The 14,602-nt window shown below is 39.7% G+C and overlaps 1 long non-coding RNA gene across 1 annotated transcript in view; it reads left to right on the top strand.

The window, feature by feature from the left end:
- Positions 1-2,774, top strand: part of LOC144309187 (uncharacterized) — a 310,376-nt gene extending 307,602 nt beyond the window's left edge. The window contains exon 3 of the long non-coding RNA XR_013375273.1: positions 2,563-2,774. This is a non-coding gene — a long non-coding RNA (uncharacterized LOC144309187). The remainder of the gene's footprint in view (positions 1-2,562) is intronic.
- Positions 2,775-14,602: the final 11,828 nt, after the last annotated feature.

Genomic DNA, 14,602 nt, shown 5'->3' with positions numbered 1-14,602 from the left:
CATAAATAAATAAATCTTTTTAAAAAAGGTCTTTCAATACAATGATTTTAAACATTTTGGGGTTCATACATCAATGAAGATCAGATAAAGGCTGTCCCAGAAAAATGAAAAGATACACACACCATGGTGAATAACATTTCTAGGAGTCCATGGGCTCCAAAAGCCATAAACTCCAGTTTGAGGGGGCACCTGAGTGGCTCAGTGGTTGAGTGTCTGCCTTTGGCTCAAGGCATGATCCTGGGGTCTTGGGATTGAGTCCCGCATCAGGTTCCCTGGAGGGAGCCCGCTTCTCCCTCTGCCTATATCTCTGCCTCTCTCTGTGTCTCTCATGAATAGATAAATATATAAATCTTGAAAAAAGAAACACCTCCAGTTTGAGAACTCTCACTAATGATGGGGATGAAGCCAAGAGCAGTTGCTTGCCTGTACAACACCTTTGTCAAGTATTACAAGATGTAGTCACCATAAACAAATGCCCTCTGTACGGTAAATACACTGCATAGAGGTACATGGTGGCCCTGACCAAAACAGTGGGCCTGTTAATCAAAGTGTTATGCCTGTTTTGTTTTGTATCCCAAGATCCCAGAGCAAGACTTGCTACAGAATAGGTGTTCAATTACGCTTGACTCATGAATATATGATAACTGAAATGTTTTATTCCACAATAAGATATCACTTAAAATGCAAATTACCTGAAAAAGGTTAACACTGAGGCTAAACTTTAGAGGAAGGTTTGAACCCCTAGGTCAGTTCCTTTGAGATGAGAGAGGAAGGTCACAATGTGTGATTTGAAAGCTTGAAAAGAAATCTTTCACCAAGACCCGAATCAGGCAGGACCTCAGTCATGTAGTGCCTTTCTGAAGGGACTGGTGATTAAGATGAAAGAATAGCTCACCTGTGAATTGCCACCAAATAAGTAGGCTTCCACAGCTAAAAACAACACACGCTCAGCAGTACTAGAACATCTTAGTGTTTTCCACATCTCTTCAGGTCCATTTTGCTTCCATGGAAACTACTGATTTACATCGACTCACAAAGAACTTCTATAGGAAAACACTTGGAGACAGTCAAATGCAGACATGTGAGTTTAATGTACTCAGAGGTCTCAGGTTTTCCTGTTCACAGAAGGTTGTCAGGGGCATCCAGCATACCTTCCAGCCCTCAGTTTATACTCAACACTCTTATAAGCATTGCTAAATATATCATACTGAATCCTCAAACTCCTGGTTTCTACAATTCAATTCAGCAAACATTTATTAAAGGGCTATTAGGAGCCCTGTCTTGTCCTAGGCTCTAGAAATATAGAGATAACTTCTGTGATCAATGCAGCACTGACCCCAGGGAAAGGGCTAATGAAGCAACATCTGTTTGCTATAAAAATCCGGATGTTTATTGGGGCTTCTCAACCCCTAGGTGATAGGTTGTCCTGCTTATGTGCCACCACGGCATCTTGGGGATCTCCTTTGGTAGTACTGGCCACACTGGTTTAATGGCTAATTTTCTATTACACTAGGAGACTCAGACTCTGACTCACTACTTTGTCTCTTATATCTAGCATAAAGCCTGCAATTGAGTAGATACTTGGTAAATGCTTTTGAATACAATAAGGGTTAAAGCAGTTCAAGTAAATTTAAATAGTTTTCAATGGCAAGATTATTTTCTAAAGGTAAAGCACCACGATTCTGGAGAGAAGAGAACATGATTGTAGGTAAGGGTTGAAGCAGAACGGTTTCCTCTAAGGTAGGGGATCAGGGCAATTAGACCGTAAGCCTTCATTCCCAACAACATATCCTAATGCTGTATCTCTAACCCTTTTGGTTTTTTAAAACATTTTTAAAAGATATTTTTTAGGTCATCTCTATACCCAAAGTGGGGCTCAAACTCACAACCCCAAGATCAAGAGTTGCATGTTCTACCAGCTGAGCCGGCCAGGCACCCCTCTAGCCCTTTTGTTTTTAATTCAGTCGTTTGTTTTCTGCAGCTGGGACATGCTGAGCTTAAGAACCTATGTACATAAAACCTATATATGTTTTTTGTTTGTTTGTTTGTTTGTTTAAAGATTTTATTTATTTACTCATGAGAGACAGAGAGGGAGAGAGGCAGAGACATAGGCAGAGAGAGAAGCAGGCTGTACGCAGGGAGTCCGATGTGGGACTTGATCCTGGGACTCCAGGATCACTCCCTGGGCTGAAGGCAGGTGCTCAACCACTGAGCCACCCAGGTGTCCCAAAACCTATACATGTTTTTAAAGAAACTGACACTTTGTCCCTTTCTAGAAAAGGAATATGAGGAGCAGACTCTAAGATACCCTCAATAATCTTAGCCTTTTATTATTTATGCTCTTATTAAATCCTTGAGTACAGATGAAATCTACTTCTAACAAACAGCACAAGAGTGATGTGATATCACTTCTGTGATTATGTTACATAAGACCATAATTTCCATCTTGCTGACTCTCTGGCTCAATTTGGTAAAACTGCCATATTTTGAGCTACCCAGTAGAGAGGACTAAATGGCAGAAAGCTTTATTTTATTTTTATTTTTTTTAATTTTTTTTGGCAGAAAGCTTTAAAACAGCCTCTGACAAAGAACCAGCAAAGAATGGAAGCCCTCAGTCCATCAGTCTTTGAGGGAATAAATACTGTCAACAACCACATGAGCTTGGAAGCATATGTTTCTCCAGTCAAGCCTCCAGATGAGACCTACCTGACACCATGATGGCAGCCTTGTGAAAGAGTCTACGACAGAGAACCTAGCTAAGTTATGCCCAGATTCTTGACCCATAGAATTTGTGAGATAATAAATATGCATTGTTATAAAGTGCTAAGTTTGTGGTAAATTGTTATGCAGCAATAGATAATTAATACAGAAGGGAAGTTCATTCTTTTGTTTTCCTTTTGGCAAACAACATTTGAAACATTATCTTCCATCTGTCACTTTAGTTCTAGGATTTAATAGCAAGAAGAAAGAATAGTAACCAGATTGATAAATAAATTTTAAGGCTAATGGTAGCCAGTAACAGAACTGTTAGAATTTTAGTAAGAGAATGGAAATGTAAAGTCACTAAAAAGAAAAAAAAGAGAAGACTATAGATCATGAAAGGAACTGTCTGAAAACTTCAGTTTCAGGACAAGATGGTATAATGGGGCCAGCATTTTACCTGTGCACTGAAACAATTAAAAAACAGACAAGCTGTATGAAATAACAGTGTAAGACACTGTACATCAGAAAACAAAGGACAGATATGTGAGAGATGAGAAACAAAGGAGATGAGCTCTATAATTTTCCCAGCTTACTGCATTGAGGGATTTTGTAGGCCATGTTTCAGAGAGGGGAAATGCAGGCAGAGTCCATTGATTCCTGAGTTAAAGAGACAAGCCTGAGAGTCTGGGAGAGACTAAAGCAGTCAGAGCTCTCATAAAATAGTCCTGGAGAGAAAAGAACTATACACAAGGAATTCTGGAGATCTGCAGATGATCTCCCTGAAGTACTCAGCTGAGGAATGATCAGTGTTATGTGTGAGGAAATTATCTGAAGTCAGGGAAAGAACACCCAAAAGGATTAGAGGTAAGAGTGCCAGGCCCTCACACAGAGCTGGTATTAGTGTCTGTTCTCACCAAGGCTTGAGATTCAGAGTGTTGGCTTAAGTCTGGAAATGGGACTTGCCTTACTCATAGTGGATGACTAGCCCTAGAATAACCACATCTTTGGTTATGACTGTCAAATCTTTTTTTAAAAAAAGATTTTATTTATTTATTCATGAGAGAGACAGAGACATAGGCAGAGGGAAAAGCAGGTTCCTTGCAGGGAGCCTGATGCAGAACTCTATCCCTGGACCCCAGGATCACAACCTGAGCTAAAGGCAGATGCTCAACCGCTGAGCCACCCAGGTGTCCCCTAACTGTCAAATCTTAAAAGCAAGACCCGAAATAATCAAATAGTTTCCAAGTAACTTAAGTGCATACATGAACAAAGAAAGCTCAAGAATAATCTTAGGATACAAAAATAAGTGGCACACAATGTCTGGCATCAAATATTAAATTGCCACAAACGACCAGGGAAATATGACCCCAAATGAGGAGAAATTCACTCTATCAAAACTGACACAGAATAGATACAGATGTCAAAATGGTGGAAAAATATATTAGAGCAGTTTGTACTATATTCCATATATTCAAAATTAAAAGTGGTTATGTGAAGGATATTTTAAAAGCCTAAATAGGGACACCTGGGTGGCTCAAGGGCTGGGCACCTGCCTTCTGCCCAGGGTGTGATCCTGGATTCCGGGGATCAAGTCTGCATCGGGCTCCCTGCATGGGGCCTGCTTCTCTCTGCCTATGTCTCTGCCTCTCTCCCTCTTTGTCTCTCATGAATAAATAAATACAATCTTTTTTTTAAAAAAGCCTAAATAGGGATCCCTGGGTGGCTCAGCAGTTTAGTGCCTGCCTTCAGCCCAGGGCATGATCCTGGAGTCCTGGGATCAAGTCCCACATCAGGCTCCCTGCGTGGAGCCTGCTTCTCCCTCTGCCTGTGTCCCTACCCCTCTCTCTCTATGTCTCATGAATAAATAAATAAATCTTTTAAAAAAATAAATAAAAATTAAAAAAATTAAAAAGCCTAAATAAAACTTCTAGCAATGAAAATTGCAATGTGTGAGATGAAAATATATACTGGGTGGGATTAATGTCAGATAGATGTTGCAGAAGAAAAAATTAGTGAACTTGAAAACATAGCAATAAAATTATACAAACTGCAACACAGAGAGAAAAATATTTAAAAGAAAAGAAAAAAGAAGAAAAGAAAAGAAAAAAAGAACTAAAGAAAGAATACAGCATGACTTAATTGTGACTCCAAGCAGCCTGATGTATGTGTAAGTGGAGTCCCTGAAATGGGAAGTTAGTTGGGAAGAGAAATGCATTTGAAGAAATGATGGCTAAAATTTTTCCAAACAAGCCCAATCACAATAAACATAAATAAAACATCACCAAGGCACATCATAAACAAATTTCTGAAAAACAGTAATAAAGATAAAAGCTTAAAAGAAGCAAAAGAAAAAAGACACATTCTGTATAGAAGAAAAATGATAAGGATGATAGCAAATTTCTCATCAAAAACAATGCAAGTGAGAAGACAGTGAAGCAATATTTTTAAGTATTAAAAGAAAAGAAGCCTGTTAACCTAGAAATCTAGACCTGAGAAAATGTCTCTCAAAACCAAAGGAAAAATAGACTTCTCAGGCATACAAAAGATAAAACAATTCATCAGCAGCAAACTTATACTGTAAGAAATGTTAAAGAATGTCCTTCAGACAGAAGGAAAATTTTACCAGATGCAAATATGAATCTACAGAAAGGAATGGTAAATACATGGGTAAACATATACAGTGTTTTCTTATTTAAATCTCTTTAAAATATAGCTATTTACACACGAATAATAAAAATGGAGATGTGATTTGCAACATATATAAAAGAAAACTGTATGACAATAATAGCACAAAAGTTGGGAGGGGAAAAATAAAAGCATAATGTTGTAAGGTTCTTACACTCTAGGAGAACTGGTACAATATCACTAGAAAGCAGGGTGTGACAAATTAGAAATATATAATATAACCCTAAAGCAACCACTAAAATATAACAAAAAAGGTTATACCTACTAAGCTATCAAAGGAAATAAAATAGAACAATAAAAAAACCTCAACCCCCCCCCCCAAAGAAGGTAGAAAATAAGGAATAGGGAACAAAGAGAAGATGACACAAATAGAGGGGAAATGCAAGTTGGTTGCATTAAACCAGACTGTATCAATAATTGCATTGACTGGTATAAGTTTGAAACACCCCAATTAAAAAACGGAATAAAAATAATCTAAAAAGACAGAGAATAAAAAACAGATTGAATAAAAAGGGAAGACCCAATTATATGTTACCTATAAGAAATGAACATTAAATAAGAAGGCTTAAATAGCAAAAGAATTGAAAAATATATGCTATTGTAACAAATAAGCAAAAGAAAGCTAGAATGGCTATATTATTACCAAGGTAGATTTCAGAACAAAGAATATTATCAGAGATTAGAAGTGTCATTTTGAAATGATAAAATGGTCAGTTCGTCAAGAGGACATAGCAGTTCTAAATATATACCTAATAACCGAGCTTTAACATACATGAAGAAAAAACTGACAGAACCACAAAGAGACAAATCAACAACTATAGTCTAATATTTTAATATTCCTCTTTCAATAATTGATAGAAGTAATAAACAGAAAATCAGGGAGAATATAGTATACTTCATCAACACTATCAGCCAACATGACATGATTGACATTTATAGAACATTCCATCCAACAATATAAAAATGCACATTCTTTCCAACGGCACTTAAAATATTTACCAAAATAAGCTGTATTCAGAGAAAAATATGTCATAATAAACAAAGGAATAAAGTTATACAAAGTATATTCCCTGATCATAATAGAATTAAATTAGACCTCACTTACAGAATATCTGGAAATTGGCCAAATATTTGGAAATCAAATAATACACTTTTAAATAATCCATGAGTCAAAGATAAAATTAACAGTGAAATTAGAAAATATTTTGAACTAAATTAAAATGAAGACACAACATATCAGAATTTGTGAGATGTTGCTTATGCAACACTTTAGGAAAATTCTGGCGTTAAGTCTTATATTTGAGAAAGAAGAATGGTCTCAAATCAATGACCTCAGCTTCCACCTTGAGAAACTAGGAAAAGAAGAAATTAAGCTCAAAGTAAGTAGAAGAAAGGAAATAAATCAATAAAAACAATAATGGAGAAGATCCATAAAATTGATAAACCTCAATTAGCCAGACTAATCAGGTAAGAGTTTCAGCTTTATTGAGGTATTAATTGACAATAAAATTGTAAGACATTTAAAGTATACAAAGTGATGATTTGATATACATTATGAAGATTCCTCCCATCAGAGTACTTCAAGAGCTCTGAAACCCAATTATAGGGGAAAAAATTCTAATACATTTCAGCAAAGGATTTAAACAGACCAAAGAAGGGGCACCTGGGTGGCTCAGTTGGTTAAGTGTCTGCTTTCGGATCAGGTCATGATCCTGGGGTTCAAGGATCAAGCCCTACATGAGGTTCCCTGCTCAGCAGGGAGTCTGCTTCTCTCCCTTCCTCAGCCTCTCCCTCTGCTTGTGTGCTCGCTCTCAAATAAATAAATAAATAAATAAATAAATAAATAAATAAATAAAATCTTTAAAAAAAGACTAAAGAAGATATATGCAAAGCAACAAAAGAAAAAGTCATTAGAAAAATATAAGTTAAAACCATAATGATGGGCAGCCCTGGTGGCTCAGTGGTTTAGCGTCGCCTTCAGTCCAGGGTGTGATCCCAGAGATCCTAGATTGAGTCCCACGTTAGGCTCCCTGCATGGAGCCTGCTTCTCCCTCTGCCTGTGTCTCTGCCTCTCTCTCTCTCTCTCTCTGTCTCTATGAATAAATAAATAAAATGTTAAAAAAAACCATAATGAGATATCAGTATATACTTATTAAAATAGCTAAAATAAAAATGACTGACCATATTAAGTATTGATGAAGATGTGAAGTAACTGGAGCTCTCATACAGTGGTGGTCAGAATGTGAAATTGTACAAACACTTTGGAAAGCCATTTGACAGTTTCTTCAAAAGTTAAGCATATACCCACCATATGATTCAGCCATTCCATTCCTAGGTATTTACCCAAGAGAAATGAAGGAATAAATCCATATGAAAATTTGCAGAAGAGTGTTCAAAGCAGCTTTATTTATAATAACCAGAAGACAACCCATGTCTCCATCAACCAGTGGATGGATAAACTGTACATTTAACAGAATACTATTCAGCCATATAAAAGAATGAACTACTAATACAAGCAATAACATGAAGGAATCTCAAAATAACTATTCTGAGTGAAAGAAGCCAGAGAAAAAGGAGTACATGCTTTATGAGTCCATACTCATAAAACTAGAAAATGCAAACTAATCAAACTATTATACTTTGGGGAATTATAGATATGTTCCTTATCTTGATTGTGGTGAGGGTTTCATGGGCATACATATATCAAACCTTATGAAATTGGACTCTTAAGTTATGTGCAGTTCATTGTACATCAAATACTCATCAACAAAGATAAATATCCATAATTCATTGCAAGGAAGGTAAATCTTGCAACATTTATAGCCATCAAAAGAGGAAAAATGTAAATTCTATGTATAACATCGATTTGTACTAATGTAACTTATGTCAAATACCACAAATATTTTTCTTATTAAAGAAAGAAGCTGGGCAGCCCGGGTGGCTCAGGGGTCTAGCGCCGCCTTCAGCCCAGGGCCTGATCCTGGAGACCTGGAATCGAGTCCCACGTCGGGCTCCCTGCATGGAGCCTGCTTCTCCTTCTGCCTGAGTCTCTGCCTCTCTCTCTCTGTGCATCTCTCATGAATAAGTAAATAAAAATCTTTAAAAATAAAGAAAGAAAAAGAAAGAAACAAAGAAAGAAGCCTCAGAGGCTATGCATCCCTATAAATCTTGTATGATGAACTCTACGTGGGAAAGCATGCCCTGTCTGCTTCATATACAACTTAAGTTTACAAATGTGTCTTGTTTTGTTTCTTAATCATCTGGAGCTCTGTCTTCACTGCATGATTAGTTAAGAAGGGACGATTTGAAGGTACCTTCCTGAAGGACCAGCCACATCTTTGAAACTGGGCCAGATCAAACTCAGACAGAACTCTGTCGCCCACTGGTGAGAAGTGCTTTCCTCACAGTATCCTTCTAAAATAATTATTATTGTCTTCATTTTACAGATGAGAAAACCAAGGCTGAGGAATACTAATTTCCTCTGGCTCACTCAGTTGTACCAGAGGGCATTATCAAGCTCTGTATTATTGATTATAAAGTCTAGGATATTCACACAATGAGCAAAGGAGTTAATGCTGCTTGAGGACCAGGCCCCCTTGTCAGCTCTCTACTCATGTTGTCTTATTTAGATTTTTAATTTTCAATTTTTTTTAGGTAGGCTCCATGCCCAGCATGGAGCCCAACATGGGCCTTGAGCTCAGGATCCTGAGATCAAGACCTGAGCAGAAATCAAGGGTTGGATGCTTAACCGACTGAGTCACCCAGGCGCCACTCTTGTTATCATGTTTAATGATTAAAACTCTGAGGATTGATTTTGTCATTCCTGATTTACAGATGGGGAAACCGAGCCAGAAATAGGTCAGTGCTGATGAGTCACTGAAGAGCTGGGGGTGGACTACAAATATGGTAACAACATAAACAAAGCCCAGACAGAGGAGTTTCAGAAGCAGAAGAGACGTGAAGCAGGGAGATGGCAGGAGTGCACAGCCTACCTTCTGGAGCCTGGATACAATTTGCCAAAAAAGATGGTTTGGCTCTATTTGCCTTGTATTTCCATTTAAAACTCTTGAAGGCATCACCCTCTATTTCTTAAGGGGACAGTGGCAATTTCTAACAATGTTCTAATGTGCTCATGGAGATATATCTATGATTAAGCACCAACCAGTCTTCATGTCCTTCTCTGAGTCCTTTACCACAGAACTATTCTAAACCCCACAATAGATATACCTCTGTTTGGTATGCACATCAACCATGCTATCCCACCATAGATTATCTGCATGCAGGAATTCCAGCATCTTGGCTTCATTTAATTTTTTGCTCAAAGACAAGAAAAGATACAAAATTTTTGAAAGGACTATCCCAAGAGAATTTTACCTTAGTACTTCTTTTTTAAAAATATTTTATTTATTTATTCTTGAGAGACACACACACACAGAGAGAGAGGCAGAGACATAGGCAGAGGGAGAAGCAGGTTCCTTGCAGGGAGCCCCCATGTGCTACTGGATACCAGGACCCCAGGATCACAACCTGAGCCAAAGGCAGATGCCCAACTGCTGAGCCACCCAGGCATCCCATCTTAGTACTTCTTAAGTTGGAGGATCAAAAGTTTTATCTCCAAAGTGATAGTGTGGTTAACAATGGGATTTGATAACATATTAAATTCTCTTCACCCAAGAGGGATTTAATGCAAAAAATAAAGTTCTTTAGGTCCACTTAAAAAATGCACACATTGGGCAGCTTGGGTGGCTCAGCGGTTTAGTGCCACCTTCAGCCCAGGACCTGGTCCTGGACACCCAGGATCAAGTCCCACATCAGGCTCCCTTCATGGAGCCTGCTTCTCCTCTGCCTGTCTCTCTCTCTCTCTCTCTCTCTCTCTCTCTCTCATGAATAAATAAATAAAATCTTTAAAAAAATGCACACAAATGTTGTATAAATTCCAAAAGATAAGAAAACCACCTTAAAAAGCTGGAAATTATAATGATGGTAATTTTTTGAATGTCACTAAATGCCAGAAAGTCACAAACATGCTCTGGATTTTTTTTGAAGATTTTATTTATTTATTCATGAAAGACACAGAGAGACAGAGAGGCAGAGACATAGGCAGAGGGAGAAGCAGACTCCTCACAGAGAGCCGGATGCGGGACTCAATCCCAGGACCCCAGGATCATGCCCTGAGCCGAAGGCAGACTCTCAACCACTGAACCACCCTGGTGTCCCACTCTGGATTAATTCTTATAATAATTGGGTAGAATATTTGACAGTATCTTCATTTGTAGAGAAGGACATGAGATTTGAAGGTCATGTGACTGGGGCACCTTGGTGGCTCAGTTGGTTAAGTGTCTGACTCTCCATCTCAGCTCAGGTCTTGATCTCAGGGTCATGAGTTCAAGCCCTATACTGGGCTCCACACCCAGTGTGGAGCCCACTTTAAAACTAACTAAATAAATGAATAATAAAAAGGTTCAAAAGAAGGTCATGTGACATCTTCATGTTCATACAACAAATACATATCAGAATAAGGATTCCAACCCAGCTTTGTTTGGCTCCAATTCCCATATCACACTACCACTCTGGTACTGGAAGAAAGCCACTTCTGCTCCATTTCCCTTATGTGTTTCAGGGGACATGAACTGACTAGTGCATGGTGGAAACCATAAGAAATTCTCTTTAGGAAAGGATCAAAGACTGCCTCAAATCTAAATTAGCAGCATGGTTCTGGGGGAAAAAAAACCACTTGACTTTGGGGCTCATTCTTACCTTGTTTCCAAATTAGGCCTAATAGTGAATATTGTGGACATGTGGACATTGAAGCTATTTCATGTGATTTCAGGAAGCTTATATGTTATACTGATCCACTCATGCCAAAATTGGAATCATACTTTGTTCTAGCCCTGAGGGAAAAGCTGACCAACTGAACTGAATGGGATTCAGGAAGGGCTGCATCCAGGAACTGAGGGGTAATGCTTGGTTGCAGCCTTCAAGACCTTTCCTTCTTCACACAAGTGTCAAAGGCCCACCCCAGAACCCTGGTGAAGTGCTTGGGGTTTTGCCATCTGTTCACAGACTTAGCATCGATATTTATTAAATTCTTTATATAGATTATCTCATGTCAACCTCATGTAATTTGGCAAGATGGGCAATGTCTTAGATGACCAGCGGGGCAGAGAGAGTTTGAGTGATTTGCCTAAGGGCACATAGCCACAAATGACAAAACTAAGATTCAAACTAGGCCAATCTGACTTCATCATCTATCCTCCACCCCAGACATCATGTCAATATTCCTGAAAGTGTGGTTGTTTTAGGAATTCCATGGCAGGGCCATCTGGGGAGGGGGCGCATAATCACACACATTCTTGGGCCCCACTCAGACTCACAGCAATGGGATTGCAACAGCTGCACTTGAAAGTGTAGAGACTGATGCTCTCCAGTGGAGGCCTTTTCCCTGCTTGAGCGTGTCCAAAGTGCCTGCTCCTACCTATCTTCCTCTGCTGCTGCTCATGCACACACCTGCTGGTCACTCTGCTGGCTCCATCTGTTGCTGTCAGCCCACAGAGCACACTCCTGTCTTTTTTTTTTTTAAGATTTTACTTATTTATTCATGAGAGACACAGAGAGAGGCAGAGACCTAGGCAGAGGGAGAAGGAGGCTTCCTGTGGGGACCCTGATGCACAGACTCGATCTCAGGACCCCGGGACCATGGCCTGAGCCAAAGGCAGATGCTCAACCACTGAGCCCCCCAGGTGCCCCCATGCTCCTGTTTTATATGAGTTCTCTCCCATCTGTCTCTAAGGCCTAGCTCCTTATTGTCAGTTCTGTGTCCCCAAGGCATAGCAAGCACAAGTCTATGAAACTAAGGACTACGCATCTCAGAGAGTAAGACTGACTGGGTGTCAGGCTGTTCTGAGCTGCTGGGACCACCAGGTTTGGGCACCAAAGTCTAGGAAAGAAGAAACACAAGGGAGCTCTGGTGCAAGGTGCTGTTCAATGGTATATAAAACACAATTCCATTTAATCCTCTCCAATCACCCCTCAAGGTACGTTTCTTTATATCCATTTAAAAGAGGAGGGTCATAAAGTAAAAGAAGTAAAATGATTTCCCAACATCACATGCAGTATCAGAGATTTTCCATTCTAGTCTCAGGATCCACTCCCCACTTGCTCTCTGTCCCGAAAGCTGACCTCTATGACCACATCAAAGGTTGCCTTGCCCAAATGGGTTCAGCCAATGGGTGCCCTGGCAGGATGTGGGAGGGCAGGAGGAGAATGAGACCAGGGTAGTTATTCCTTGGCTGTCTTCCTTTGGGGTCATTTCAGGCTGGCTGCATCCCTCAACTGAAGGTCGCGGTTCCCATCAGGTGCCCCTCTCTGGGTTATCATAACCACTTCCTTCTCTTATTCCTTAGGACCTGGGACTAGTAACAGCCACACCATTAGTGCACTACCCCATGTGGTTCCCCTTTACCGTTCCCACACATTCGTAAATGGTTCCTTTTTCAAGCCTTCCTGAAATTATCTTAATTTGAGCATACCATCTGTTTCCTGCTGGGTCCCTGACAGATATACATGGTTATTGAGTAATGGAAGTGGGATTGAAACCCAGACCTAGTCTGACTCTGAAGCCCATGTTCTTACCACTACCCTATTCTTATACTCTGACGTCCTAACCAGAGCAGATCCAAAGACAACACCCCACCTCTTGCTCATTCATTTCAATTCAACAGACATTAGCAGAGTATGTACTATGTGTTAGGAATCACCTGGAATCACAGACTAGTTCCTGGACCTTTCTGAGCCCCCTTTATCCATTTCTATGAAGATTGAATAGAATTATCTACATGAATTGTAAACTTGTTCTTAGGATAATATTCTCTATAAAATGTGACAGGAGGGATCCCTGGGTGGCGCAGCGGTTTGGCGCCTGCCTTTGGCCCAGGGCGCGATCCTGGAGATCCGGGATCGAATCCCACATCGGGCTCCCGGTGCATGGAGCCTGCTTCTCCCTCTGCCTGTGTCTCTGCCTCTCTCTCTCTCATTGTGTGCCTATCATGAATAAAAATTAAAAAAAAAAAAGATTTAAAATGTGACAGGAAAAGTATGTTACTTATTTTTTTTCTCAGAACCTTCTACAATGCCTGAGTTAAATTTTTTTTTTTAATTTTTATTTATTTATGATAGTCACAGAGAGAGAGAGGCAGAGACACAGGCAGAGGGAGAAGCAGGCTCCATGCACCGGGAGCCCGACGTGGGATTTGATCCCGGGTCTCCAGGATCGCACCCTGGGCCAAAGGCAGGCGCCAAACCGCTGCGCCACCCAGGGATCCCAATGCCTGAGTTATAGTAAGACTCCAGTGAATGTTATTTGAGTAACTGAATACATGGATGGATGGAGAGACAGATGATAGATAGATAGATAGATAGATAGATAGATAGATAAATGGATGAATGGACAAAAACATGGTTGGGTTTGGGGCACTTAGACATGCTAGAGATGTGTAATGTATTCACTTCTTTCTCAACTGAACTTTGAACATCCAAAGTGCAAATGGCTTTCCCACTCCTGTGTGGGGCATTCCTCCCTCCACTCTAAGATTGAGAAGGCTGGGAAACAGGATGAAGTCCAAATCTGCTGCATTCACCCAAGGGTCACCTTCCTGAAAATGAATGGACTGAGTCTGTTCTTATGCAAAAGACTTTACATTGATTTTTAAGACCATCAGTAGAAGTTTTTGCAGATACTTGGAACAAGACGGAAAACGTGCTCAAGCACTCGATAACTTCCAAAGCAGCATTTTAATGAATTACAGTAAATGCAAATTGATCAGGAGCATATGGATTTAATTTATCCTTAAGGACATGCATTTAAACATTTAAGGGGAAAATGTGTCTTTGGAAACATTCTGGATTATGTCCAGTGCAGAACATTTAAAACAAATTTTCAAATTTTAGATGAATCCAGATCTCTGGTATACTTGCTCAGTCTTCATCGAGGGATGCAGATGGAAAGTTATTTTTATTTTAAAAATAGAATTCTCAAAAGGAGCTAGGAAGTGGAAGGCCAGCACTCAAGTCCCAGCCTGATCGTTCATTGTGTGACCTTGGCAAAGCCCTTAACTTCTGTGAGACTATTTCTCACTCGTGAAAACCAGACAATGCTTTGCAGCCTTCGCCTGGTTTCTGTGACAGTCAGATGCAATTATTTATGTCAAAACTTGGT

The sequence above is a fragment of the Canis aureus genome, chromosome X, assembly GCF_053574225.1.
Source record: "Canis aureus isolate CA01 chromosome X, VMU_Caureus_v.1.0, whole genome shotgun sequence".
Classification (NCBI taxonomy): Eukaryota; Metazoa; Chordata; class Mammalia; order Carnivora; family Canidae; genus Canis; species Canis aureus.
The sequence above is the reverse complement of the archived record's forward strand: the minus strand, read 5'-3'. Positions and strand labels throughout refer to the sequence as shown.